Here is an 11,115-nt window from a genome sequence, read left to right on the forward strand (position 1 = left end):
CGTCTTTGTGCTAAGCTAGGCTAGCGATGAAAAATGTATGGACAATGTATGGATCTAACTCTGGGGGATACAGTGAATAAGCTAAAGTCCCAAAAAGTCGGCGTGTTCCTTTAAAGCAAGCAAGCGATGTCACGGAGTATATAAGGTGTAGACAACGAGACTGACAAGCCCTCACTGTTTGTTCTTACATATTAAAAAACATACTAAAATGGGAATGAAAAATTAACAATTGATACATTCACCTGAGTAACCACTCACTGTCACTTATTTTACAGTTTCTCACTCCAATTTCTTGACCTTCATCTCTTGAGATTCTTTTAGAGGAGCAGAAGGTCAATCTACAACACTTGACGCACAGAGAAGAACACCATGTAAAGCACCAGAGTAACCAGCAGAAAAAAAACATCTTGTCCTGAGATGAAACACGAAAAGACATGTATAAATACATTTCACAGAACATGGCACTCTCTAAATCCTTTGATGCACTTTTAAATATGCAATATTATTGTAAGGCTCTCTGAATAATTCTGACTGGTCTATCACCGCATTAAGCAGTTCAATATTTCTGAATAATGACAGCTGATTTCCTACATAGCTGTGCTAATCTAATGTCTTAACACTCAAACTTGGAATATTACCTGACAGGTAAGGGTTCTTGATGTGCGTGTTGCACCTGATCTTGGCAATGTTCAGAGGTTGGTATCTCTCCAGATTGTGTTCTGCAGACAGCATAGATCCATATGTGGCGCACGAGTCCGTGCATGTTGATGGGACTGACTGCATGCAACAGCGCCAACTACAGAGGACAATAAACAGATCACTTATCACAGCTTTCAACTTTATTACAGTTTGGTTATTAAGAAGCACTCAAATATGAAACAGGAGAAATTTACCTTCTCTTTCAGCTTAGGGAAGTGGACACAAGCCCAATCAAAGAGATGATTAGCAAATTTCATCTTATATTTTTCATATTCTTGGCCTCTTTCAGTCGCATTGACATTGTTCCGCTGTCCAAAACATTTTGGATTGACCATAGTATGGATCACCATGCGTGACTGCCCTAAGAAACAAATACATATTGACAAACAATTTTATGGTTCTGATTGTAAAAAAAAAAAAAAAAAAAGTATGTAGAAAGGAAACTGGTACGTGAGGTGGGATCCTTTGCAGAGGGGAAGGAGACATACATTATGGGGATGTAATCAGGAGCTTCCTCCTTGTGTGAAGTAGTCTTCCATCCTAATCATTATGTCCACATATTGTTATCGTTTATTCTCATCACTGTAAACATGTACTTTAACAGCATTGAAGAGTTCTTATAGAGTCACATGTTGGTTGATGAGATGCCCAGTTCTTCCTTAATGGCATTAAACCCAACAAACACCTGGAAAAATCCTTTGCCTGGTTTCATAGTATGAAGATAGTCCTGGATCTCTGTGAGAAGCAAGAGATGCATGTGTTACCAACACAGGCCATCACATGACCATTTCATGTGCTGAATGGTTCAAAACTCTGTTAGTAGTTGATGTTCACTCACTTACCCAGATTTGCCAGGATCTTTGGTTGCAGAAGCTTCTTGAATGTGGTGAACATGCCAACATTTGAAATGATGACAGGAGCCTGAACTTCAGTATCTTCAACCTTTGTCTTCACATCCACTCCTGGTCAGACAAAAAATAAATAAAAATAAAAAGGGATTTTGAGAATGCAACAAAAGAAACAGAACTGGGTTCATTAAAATGTACTGAAATAAATGAATTCAAACCCAAAGGCCTCAAGCAGTGAAGTCACCCCAAATGGCTAAAGTACCAAGTAAGTCCCATCCACTAGTACCAATCACCCAAATACATGGGTAATGTTTTGTTTCATCTATCTACTAGTATTGAAGCCAAATGTGTAATGGAGAACCCATATTGGATTCCAGTGTGGCTTTTGAACATCCATTGTTGTTTAACAAACAGATCACAAACTCACCATATGCATTTCGTTTTCCATCAACCAGACAGACAAACATCAATATATCATATAAATACAATAAAATCAAGCAAACAAACACAATAGGTCATATTATATATACTGTATAATTTTTTTTATTTTTTTTTTTATTACTAGCCTACTAGAATGCTGCACGCAGGCCAGGATTGACCAGGACTTCTCATCCATGCTTCTCCAAAACCTGAATGATGTGGTATGGGATCTCACTAGCACCACCCTTAAGATAATACACACCATGCTTGGAGTGGTGCAGGAATAGGGCGTCGATCATGCAACTGGCTTGTTTCTGTGGGTCAACTTTTGGAGAAAAACAGTGATTCTAGTTAAAACTTCTCAAAGACTGCAAAATAAATTGGGAACAAAATAGACATTCTACTCTCTTACCATAAAATATTTGAGAAAACACAGAGAGAAGGTCACCTTTGCTTGTAAAAGACTTGACCATTGTACTGGTGCGGGAGTATCTGAAAATCAGGGAGATCAAGTCAGCGATTCCACTCCACAATATAAAATGAGCAAACCAGAGTGGGGGGACCATATTCAGCATTGTCACAGTTTTGTTCCATTTAGTTTGTTTTCATTGGACTCATATCACTTGTATTTATCATTATTAGTTCATCTGTCTCACCTGTCACCTTGTTAGTCTTGTCAGCTGTGTCTCGTTTCCCTGATCTGTTTCCCCATGTATTTAAGCCCTGTGTTTTGCCTTGTTCTTTGTCTTTTCTCGTCTATGTTACGTTAATGTTTCCTTGTATCAAGTGTGTTTACCTTCTGCCCGTCGTACCTGTGTTCGTTAGTAAAAGTCTGTATTGGAGCTCTTTGCTTTTCTTTGCCTTCTACCTACACCACACCATGACAAGCATACACAGCAGATGGATTTTCTTGGAACAGATCTAAGTATATAATTTTAGGGCATTTTAAGGCCATAATCTGTGAAATCTGGTATTTACAAAAATTTCAACCAAGTCATCAACTAAATACCTTCATGATTTTAAAGAGCTCCTCTACTGCTTTAGTATAATTTGAAAACTGCTCCTTAAGATGATACTCCATCTGCTTCTTGCCATTGTAAATGGTGTATTCTTTACGTTGGTGAGTTCCATAACAACCGTGTCCACATGGGAACCCTACTGCTCAGCAAAATGCACCTGGCCATGGATAATTGGATAATTAGTTAGTAGCAGATAGTTGTATTCAAGTTGTTTTACCATTCAATCCTTCTGAACTTAAGCTAACTTACCTTTTCAAAGCACTTTTTTTTTCATCTATAGCTAGTGAGCTTTGAGGACTGATGGACATCTTGCACAGTCCACTTCTCCTTCCAAACAGGTTTTTAGTTGCTGGAAGAGCAGCTGGTGCTTTCAGTTGGAGTGTTCTGGAAGATTTAAGGTAAAAGAAGCTTAAGCAGCTGCTCTTTCAAAGCCAGGAGTCTAGTGCTGATAGTTGAGCGCAGACTATTTATCCATCTAAGTTGTGGGTGGAGATAATAAACATATTTGATCAACACTGGTGTATGTCAATGAATGCATTTTTTTTTTTTTTTTTTTTTTTTAAGGTATACATCACCTCGAACATTGTTTGTGTTGATTCGGAGAAATGTTTTACTCCGTATCAGCTCCCAGTAAGCTGGAGACAGATCTCAAAACAACAAACATCAACCCATGCGCTTACTCAATATCACTTTATCTGTACTTTGTTCAATTATTGTGAATCGAGTAAGTTGTAAACCGGCACCACTCATTGTTTGGGAAACAGGCCAGAGCTGACTATCATGAAGTCTCAGTGTTGTGGAGGACATTATCCAAACTATCATTTAAAGCACTTGCACTCAGTCATCAACAAAAGTATGATGGGAATCAACTTCAAATTCTTAAAGAGTTTTAGTTGCAGACACATGAATGAATGGCTTTATTTTTTCATAAGTAAGGCCCACACTTCTCAATAGATGGTGCTATTTCCACAATTTAGAAACATGCAGAAAAAAAACATTAGGCTACACCCTTCATGTGGTGTCATTTTTTTTCCCCACAGGTCCTCACTAGTGCAAAACTCAATTATGGCAAACTGTTGTCTGTGGTTTGTTTATTAGGACAACTTTACAAATTCTGGGGGAAAAGTTTGCCCTGTTTGTGCTTGACAGCCAGATTGTTAGTTGTTAATGATACACTACAAATATATAAAACAAAAACTGTGAAGTCTGACAATTACAATAAAAAATAATGACTGTTGTCAACTAACTTTCAAAAACTCTTCCATCTACTGTTGCAGAATTCTTTTTTTTTCTTTTTTTTTCTTGTATGAAACCATTGTATGGTTTGCTCAAAAATACATTTATAAAAGTAATTTCACAGACAATGTTGCAAAAGATGTGACTGGTGACTGTCAACAGCACTCCACCCACTTTTTAAAATACATTTGGAAGAGAACAGTTACTTCCCTCTTTGTGGTTTAACTTCCTTGTTCAGAAACTAGTAATCATTATTTTATCCACCACACAAGGAGACAGAAAGTGTTCTAGTTTAGGATGATTTAGAGTTAAACAAACGTGGTAGTATCAGCTTTTACTAGTTCAGTATCACGTTCATCCATCGTTTTACTACACTGTAAAAAGTGCTACACCCACAAAGTAGGTTTTATATATTTTAAATATTTGTAATCTAGTTTATTTTATTGGTTTTATACAAAAAGAGTATCAAAATACTTCCTCTTTACTTAAAATATATCAGTTTTTATATAACAATATATTTTAAATAAAACCCATGCAATTTATTTGGGTAGTTATTTGTATGTGGTTGTTGTGTACAATAAATGTTATAAAAGTGAGTTGACAGTGCACAATTTATTTGAGCAGCTGTCGATGTGACAGGTGTGTTCATCAAACGTAAATATTTTAAATTTTATAAGTTGGCATTATCCCTTTTTCACTGGCGGGGACTCCAGACAGATGCAATATCTTCCTCGGCACTTCAACTGTTTGGTCGCTGCAGCGGATCTGAATTTCAGGGTCTGATTAACACGGTGAGTTAAGCAAATTTAGCCGAATGACTGGTGATGTAAACTAAAGTCACAAAATCGCTTACTCCACTAGGGAGCTGAGGTTAGGTTTGCAAATTGTATAGCTAGCTATCCTGCACACATGGTAAGCTAAGATGGCTGCACAGTGTGGTCGATCGGCAGACAACAGCAGCAGTGTTTAAAAACACATACAAGTTACGTATGTAATAATTAGTTGCACAAATGCCCTCAGTTATATTTTTAGATTGCACAGATTAAATTTCGTGATCATATGCGATCGAAACGGTCGCAATTTCGAGCCTTCAGGCAATAGTTGTGCGGGCAAATAAGGGAAAGTAAGATGTGGTGTTTTATGGACAACACTTTGTTTTGTGTGTTCTGTGTCTTTGACAGAACTCAGAGATTATGTTATTATACTTTTGCATTACTAAAGCAGATGCACAGATTAGACTGTATGTATGTTTAGTAGTCTGTCTGATTTTAGAGATTTGATCCACGATATTTTAATGCTGCATTGTCAATTAATGACAGATTTTTGGTCTAGATTCTTATACTATTTCTAACCTATTACTTAAAGAAGTTACATTTACAACTGATTTTTTTTAACCTTATTTCTAACATCTAACATTTTCCTGGTCTTTAGATACCCAAGCACTTTTGTTACCTGGGGTCTTCGAGCTTCACATCCAGGTAAGACAAACTTCAGAATAGATTCAATTACAATTTGATCAGATTATACGTGTTCTGTAAGTCCAATAGACGTTCAGGGAATCTCCATACAAGGTTAAAAACTAGTTCAGATGTGGACATATTTTATGTAATTTAATGTCTAATTTAGACAATTTAAACTTTTTCTGGACCAAACACTTTCAGGATGCATTAAATTAAAACTCATGTTTATTTCAACGTAATTTCTAATTGCAAAGCAACTCTCAGACAGTGTGTGTTTGTCCAAAAATCATGAAATCATTACTGTCTACTTAGGGCAGGCAGCTTAAGGTCCCTGGTTCGAATCTGATTTCTCTCATGATCCAAATATGTATAAATGACAGATGCTAAACTGTCTAAAGGTGTCAGTGCGTGTTTGTCCAAAAATCATGAAAAGAAACTTCACTGTCTGTGAATTGCTTTGCAATTACACATGAAAATTACATTGAAATAAATGTGAGTTTTAATTTAATATATCCTGAGAGTGTTTATTTGGTCTAGAATAAGTATAAATTGTCCAAATGAGACCTTAAATGATGTTGAAAATTGTCCACATTGTCCACATCTGAACTAGTTTTCAACCTTGAATGGAGCTTCCGTGAACGTTCATTATAGAACACCTCAAAAAAAGTCGTAAAAACGTTCATTCTGGCTCCTCAGTGGACGTCTTTTCAATGCACGTCTTTGTGACAAAGACGTTGAAAAGATGTCTTTTGGACATAATTTTGCTTAGTGGGTTTATTAATATTGTGATGATATGGGGTGATTACATTTGCTCTGGAAAGATATTTAAACTCTGTAGCTTAATTAACAGTAATGTGATGACCAATCAGGTACAGGCAAGGACAATTGCATTTGTTTTATTGTAATGCATCCTTTGAACCAGAAAAATACAACACTCATGCTAGAGTAGATCATGATATTTTAGTACCCACAATCTATGGCATTGTCATGGTAGACTTCACTCTGGTCACATGTTCTAGTCACAGTATCCATCTTGTATCCACCACCTTTAGCAACAAAAGTACAATTTGGACTTTGTGTCTTATCTCTTCTACCTGTCTGCTAATATTCATCTCATTTCCTATTTGTCTGACCAAACTCTTGTTTCTTTTTTGTCTCCACCAATAGAGTCGGGCTGAAAAAGAGGTGCACGCTGAGCTTGGCAGTTGCCCACTGAAAATTTACATGTTTCATCACCCCGAAACGATTGGGATTATCATATAAGGACAGCCCGTGGTCAGAGGTGTGCCAAACCTGTTGAAAGCATGCTGCCTCCTGTTTGAACTTACCTATGCTCTCGACCTCATGTCTCCCTCAAAACTGGTGTATACTTGATATATATCAGAGGCTTTTTGTAGGATTGGACCCTGTGCGTCCTAAACCATCATCATGTAATTTTTGACATTGCAGTTCCAGTGTGATACAATGTGATGTTATGGCTCACATTTACCTTGATCCAAACATTTCAGATTGGGCAGTTTGGATATTTCACTGTACTGTTCAGAACAGGTTGAAAATACACTTCTACAGTGTTTGTTTTATATTAGAGTGTATGTGCGGCCACATTTATTTGCTGTTTTGTAGTCACTGTTAAAAGTGACACTGGTTGACATTGAATAAATTATATATTGTCTTCAATCTATCTTCTCATCTTTTTCTTCTTCAATTGAATTTGTAATTGTTATTGACAATTAAAAAAATATATATTAAAATGTTTATTCACATATGATTAAGTAAATTTTACTAAGAAAATAAAGTTCATAAAACCTCATTAAAATGAGTACAGGTTACTTGTAGCAACCCATAAATAAGTTACCTGTACCAAGAAAAGTAGGTTTATCCAACTGAGTAATACTAGTACTATTAGTTAACTCAACTTGATTTTGTTGCGTTTCTATAAAGTAATGTTAAAGTGTTCAATATACTTAAAAAAGGCTGCAAGTTGAATCAACATAAAACATCCAATGCAGCCACTTGCCTCACTTTTTATAAGTTAGATCTAGGTATTACTTTTTACAGTGTAGGTGTTAACCATTACAGGAAGTCAGCACTCAGCATGTAATTGTGGGTGTAATTGTAATTGTTATGTTTATCTTGCATTGGCCTGCTGAAAATGTTGGTATTCACAATTCACTATATTTTCAAGTACTATTTTGATTTCATGGTGACATTTTACAACACACAATATTTTGATTACCAATATTCTTCCAGTACTCATCTAGGAAGTATAAATCCCACTGTAGAGGAGTTTTGGCTAATCTGATGATTAGGTGATTGTGCTCAGGGTGTCAATCAAAACACGTCACAGGATTCAGAATCTTCTGGTAATTTAATTTTTTGTAGAAATTCAGTAGGCCTATATGATAACAAATATCCATTAGAATTAATTGTCTTATTAATATAATCCCTTCACTGAACCAAGTAGAATAGCGATTTGTTTTTAAATAGTATATGTCTTTGTTATTCCATATGAAATAGTTGTGTGGTGAAAAATTGTGCTTATATACCAATTCCCATGCTAGCAGGTCTTGTCCCTGAAAACTGGCCCATTTTACAGGAATTTTGTCAGCAGAAAAATTACATTTAAAAAAAATTAAAGGCTCAGATGAGGATCAGCTCTGTTTCCATACCTGTCCACATTAATTGCACAGATATTAACACAAATAAATACATAATATTCAATAAAAATAAACATGAATGCAACTTATTCATGTTTCTTTTTTATTTATTTTTATCGATTGCAAAAATTAACTACATTAATCACACATTGTATTCTCTGATTAATCACGATGAATCGCCATTAAAAAAAGCTAACGTTTTTAATATATTTTATAATGTAATCATTTCACAGTTAATCTCCAAATTAAAGTAGAAACAACATAAATAAAGTATATTTTAAATATTTGTCTAAACGGTAAGAAATATACAGAAATGTAATAAAGTAATCAAACAGTTTGCACTGCATACATTTTAAATGATATATAGATTAATCCTTATTAACGTTACAAAAGTTATTTAGTCAAGAGCAGTGAGTGTTTTTCTCTGTTCCATTTGTTCTTTGATTAACTTTACTGACATAAAGCTTTATTGGCTGCTGTCCCTTTAAAACCAGCCGCTGTTGACAGAGACGCGGATCTCGCGCCTCATTCTCTCACAACTCTTTACCTTCATTTAAGACTTTAACTCATTTAAGACTAGCGCTACTCAGTCTGCTCCTATGGGGATACTCGACAAAACGGACATTTTGTCAACTTCAAGCCGAAAGAGAACTTGATTCTGGCGCTCAATTTGTTTTGGCTTGAATGGTTTAAAAGTATTTGCATGAATAAGAGCGCATCATATAATGTAACGCCATCCAGAGGATGACAGAAAAAACGGATGCTGTGTTAAACCCTCATGTGGTCTTCGGGTCATTTTGACCGGAGAAGATTTTCTTTTTCCAAAAAATACTAGTTAATGTTATCGCATTGGAGTGAAACTTAGTGACTTTGTTCCCAAAGGGTATAACTACTTCTCAAATGTTTTTTGAAAATTTTCGTACTTTTTAAGGGGGGGGGGTTACACTTGTGGTCTTCCCGGGTCAAAATGACCGGCCTATAAAAAATAGCTTATAAATCACACATTATACCATATTTTCACCAAATCTTGGATTCAATCTTTTTTGTCAACTTGTTCTCTTTCAATTAGGACTGGTTTTGTATTTCCATTTGCATCTAATTAATCGTGGGCCTCATTTATCTGAGAGTAGGCATCTCATTTTTTGAGTAAAAAAAACTTTATCTTTGAATAATTTTGGATTTAAAAATTTTTTTTTTTTGAAAATTGGTACTGTTGATCACACTAGTCTACTTTAATGTTTCACCAGGAAGTTTGTTTTGAAAAACTTTTATTTTGTAAAAAATGGTAGGACTCTTTCAATTAGGACTGGTTTTGTATTTAATTTTTAAACGGTTTAATTGTAGGAGTCATTTATCCGAGCTTATGTACCTTAGTTTTTGAGTGAAAAAAGCATTATTTGTTAGTAATTTTGGCAATATTGAGTAAAATATGAAAAACAAAATTGCACTGTTGATCACACTAGTCTACTTTAATGTTTAACCAGGAAATTTCTTTTTAAATTCTTTTATTTTGTACAAAATGGCACAGAGTCACACTTGTGGTGTTCCCAGTCAAAAATGGCCGGCCATTGAAAGTGAATTTAGAAGATTACAAAACACAGGACTTGTATTTTGAAATGCTTTTATTTTCAGAAAAGGGGTGCACAGTAACACTTGTGCTGTTCCCTGACAAATCATTGTCACCATTGTGACAAACAAGACTGTATTGATATGTGATGGGTGGGATCGCTACTGAGTGAGCCACGCCCCAAGCGGGGTTTTTGTACTCTGCGAGTGAGCAATAAAGTTAGTTATGTACCTGCTAGGCTGTGTGATCACTGTCTCGGTTCATTCACGAACACAACATGGTGTCAGAAGCGGCTAGAACAGTCTCCAACGAACGATAAGCTGTTGAATAAGCCCATAAGCACTGCTGGAAGAGAAACGCTACAGTAGGACTGTAGTTTACGACGTTTTTCCAACGGAAAAACAAAAGGAAAGACCGCAAGCGGATCAGCGCACACTCAACCACCCCGTAAGTTAAGAGCGGGGGAGGGGTATGGTTACCAGGCAACCTGGGTGCAGGCAGAGAGGCCCACAGAAGCGTATTGTGATTCATAAAAGTTGAATAAAGCGCTCAAGTTTGAAAAGAGCTTCAAGAAGAAAAAAGAAAAAAAAAAGAAAAAAAAATGGAGGAATCACCAGCACCCACAACCTCGTATCAAATCCGACCTCCTGATCCATTCGATTTTACAAAGCCAAACGACTTTGAAAGATGGCTCAGACGATTTGAAAGGTTCAGAGTTGCAAGTAATCTTGCACAAGCATCAGATTTGCACCAAGTTAATACACTGATTTATTGCATTGGAGACAAAGCTGATGACATTTTGTGCGGATTAGCCATGACTACAGAAGAGCGTGGAAATTATGAAACTGTGCAGAATAAATTCAAGGAATACTTCACTGGCAAAATAAATGTGATCTATGAGAGAGCAAAGTTTAACTCCAGGAAACAAGAGCCAGATGAACCAGTTAATGATTTTATTACTGCACTGTATTCATTGTCGGAACGCTGTGCTTTTGGACCTCTGAGAGATGAACTTATTAGAGACAGAATTGTCGTCGGATTAAAAGACATCAAACTCTCAGAGCGCCTGCAATTACATGCAAACCTAACTTTGGAAAAAGCCATAACTATGGCCAGGCAAAGCGAAGCAGTGAGAAAACAGCAAGCAGAACTTAGGCAGGAAGAAGACGAAGACCTAAAGTTAGACGCTGTACACAAAGAGATGTACAG

The 11,115-nt window shown here is 36.1% G+C and overlaps 1 pseudogene; it reads right to left on the reverse strand.

Annotated features, from left to right (window-relative positions):
* Nucleotides 1-227: 227 nt before the first annotated feature.
* Nucleotides 228-10,562, reverse strand: LOC130072023 (inactive all-trans-retinol 13,14-reductase-like; annotated as a pseudogene).
* Nucleotides 10,563-11,115: the final 553 nt, after the last annotated feature.

This window comes from Rhinichthys klamathensis, unplaced genomic scaffold (assembly GCF_029890125.1).
Source record: "Rhinichthys klamathensis goyatoka isolate OS25496 unplaced genomic scaffold, OSU_Roscu_1.1 h1tg000471l_1, whole genome shotgun sequence".
NCBI classification, from domain to species: Eukaryota; Metazoa; Chordata; class Actinopteri; order Cypriniformes; family Leuciscidae; genus Rhinichthys; species Rhinichthys klamathensis.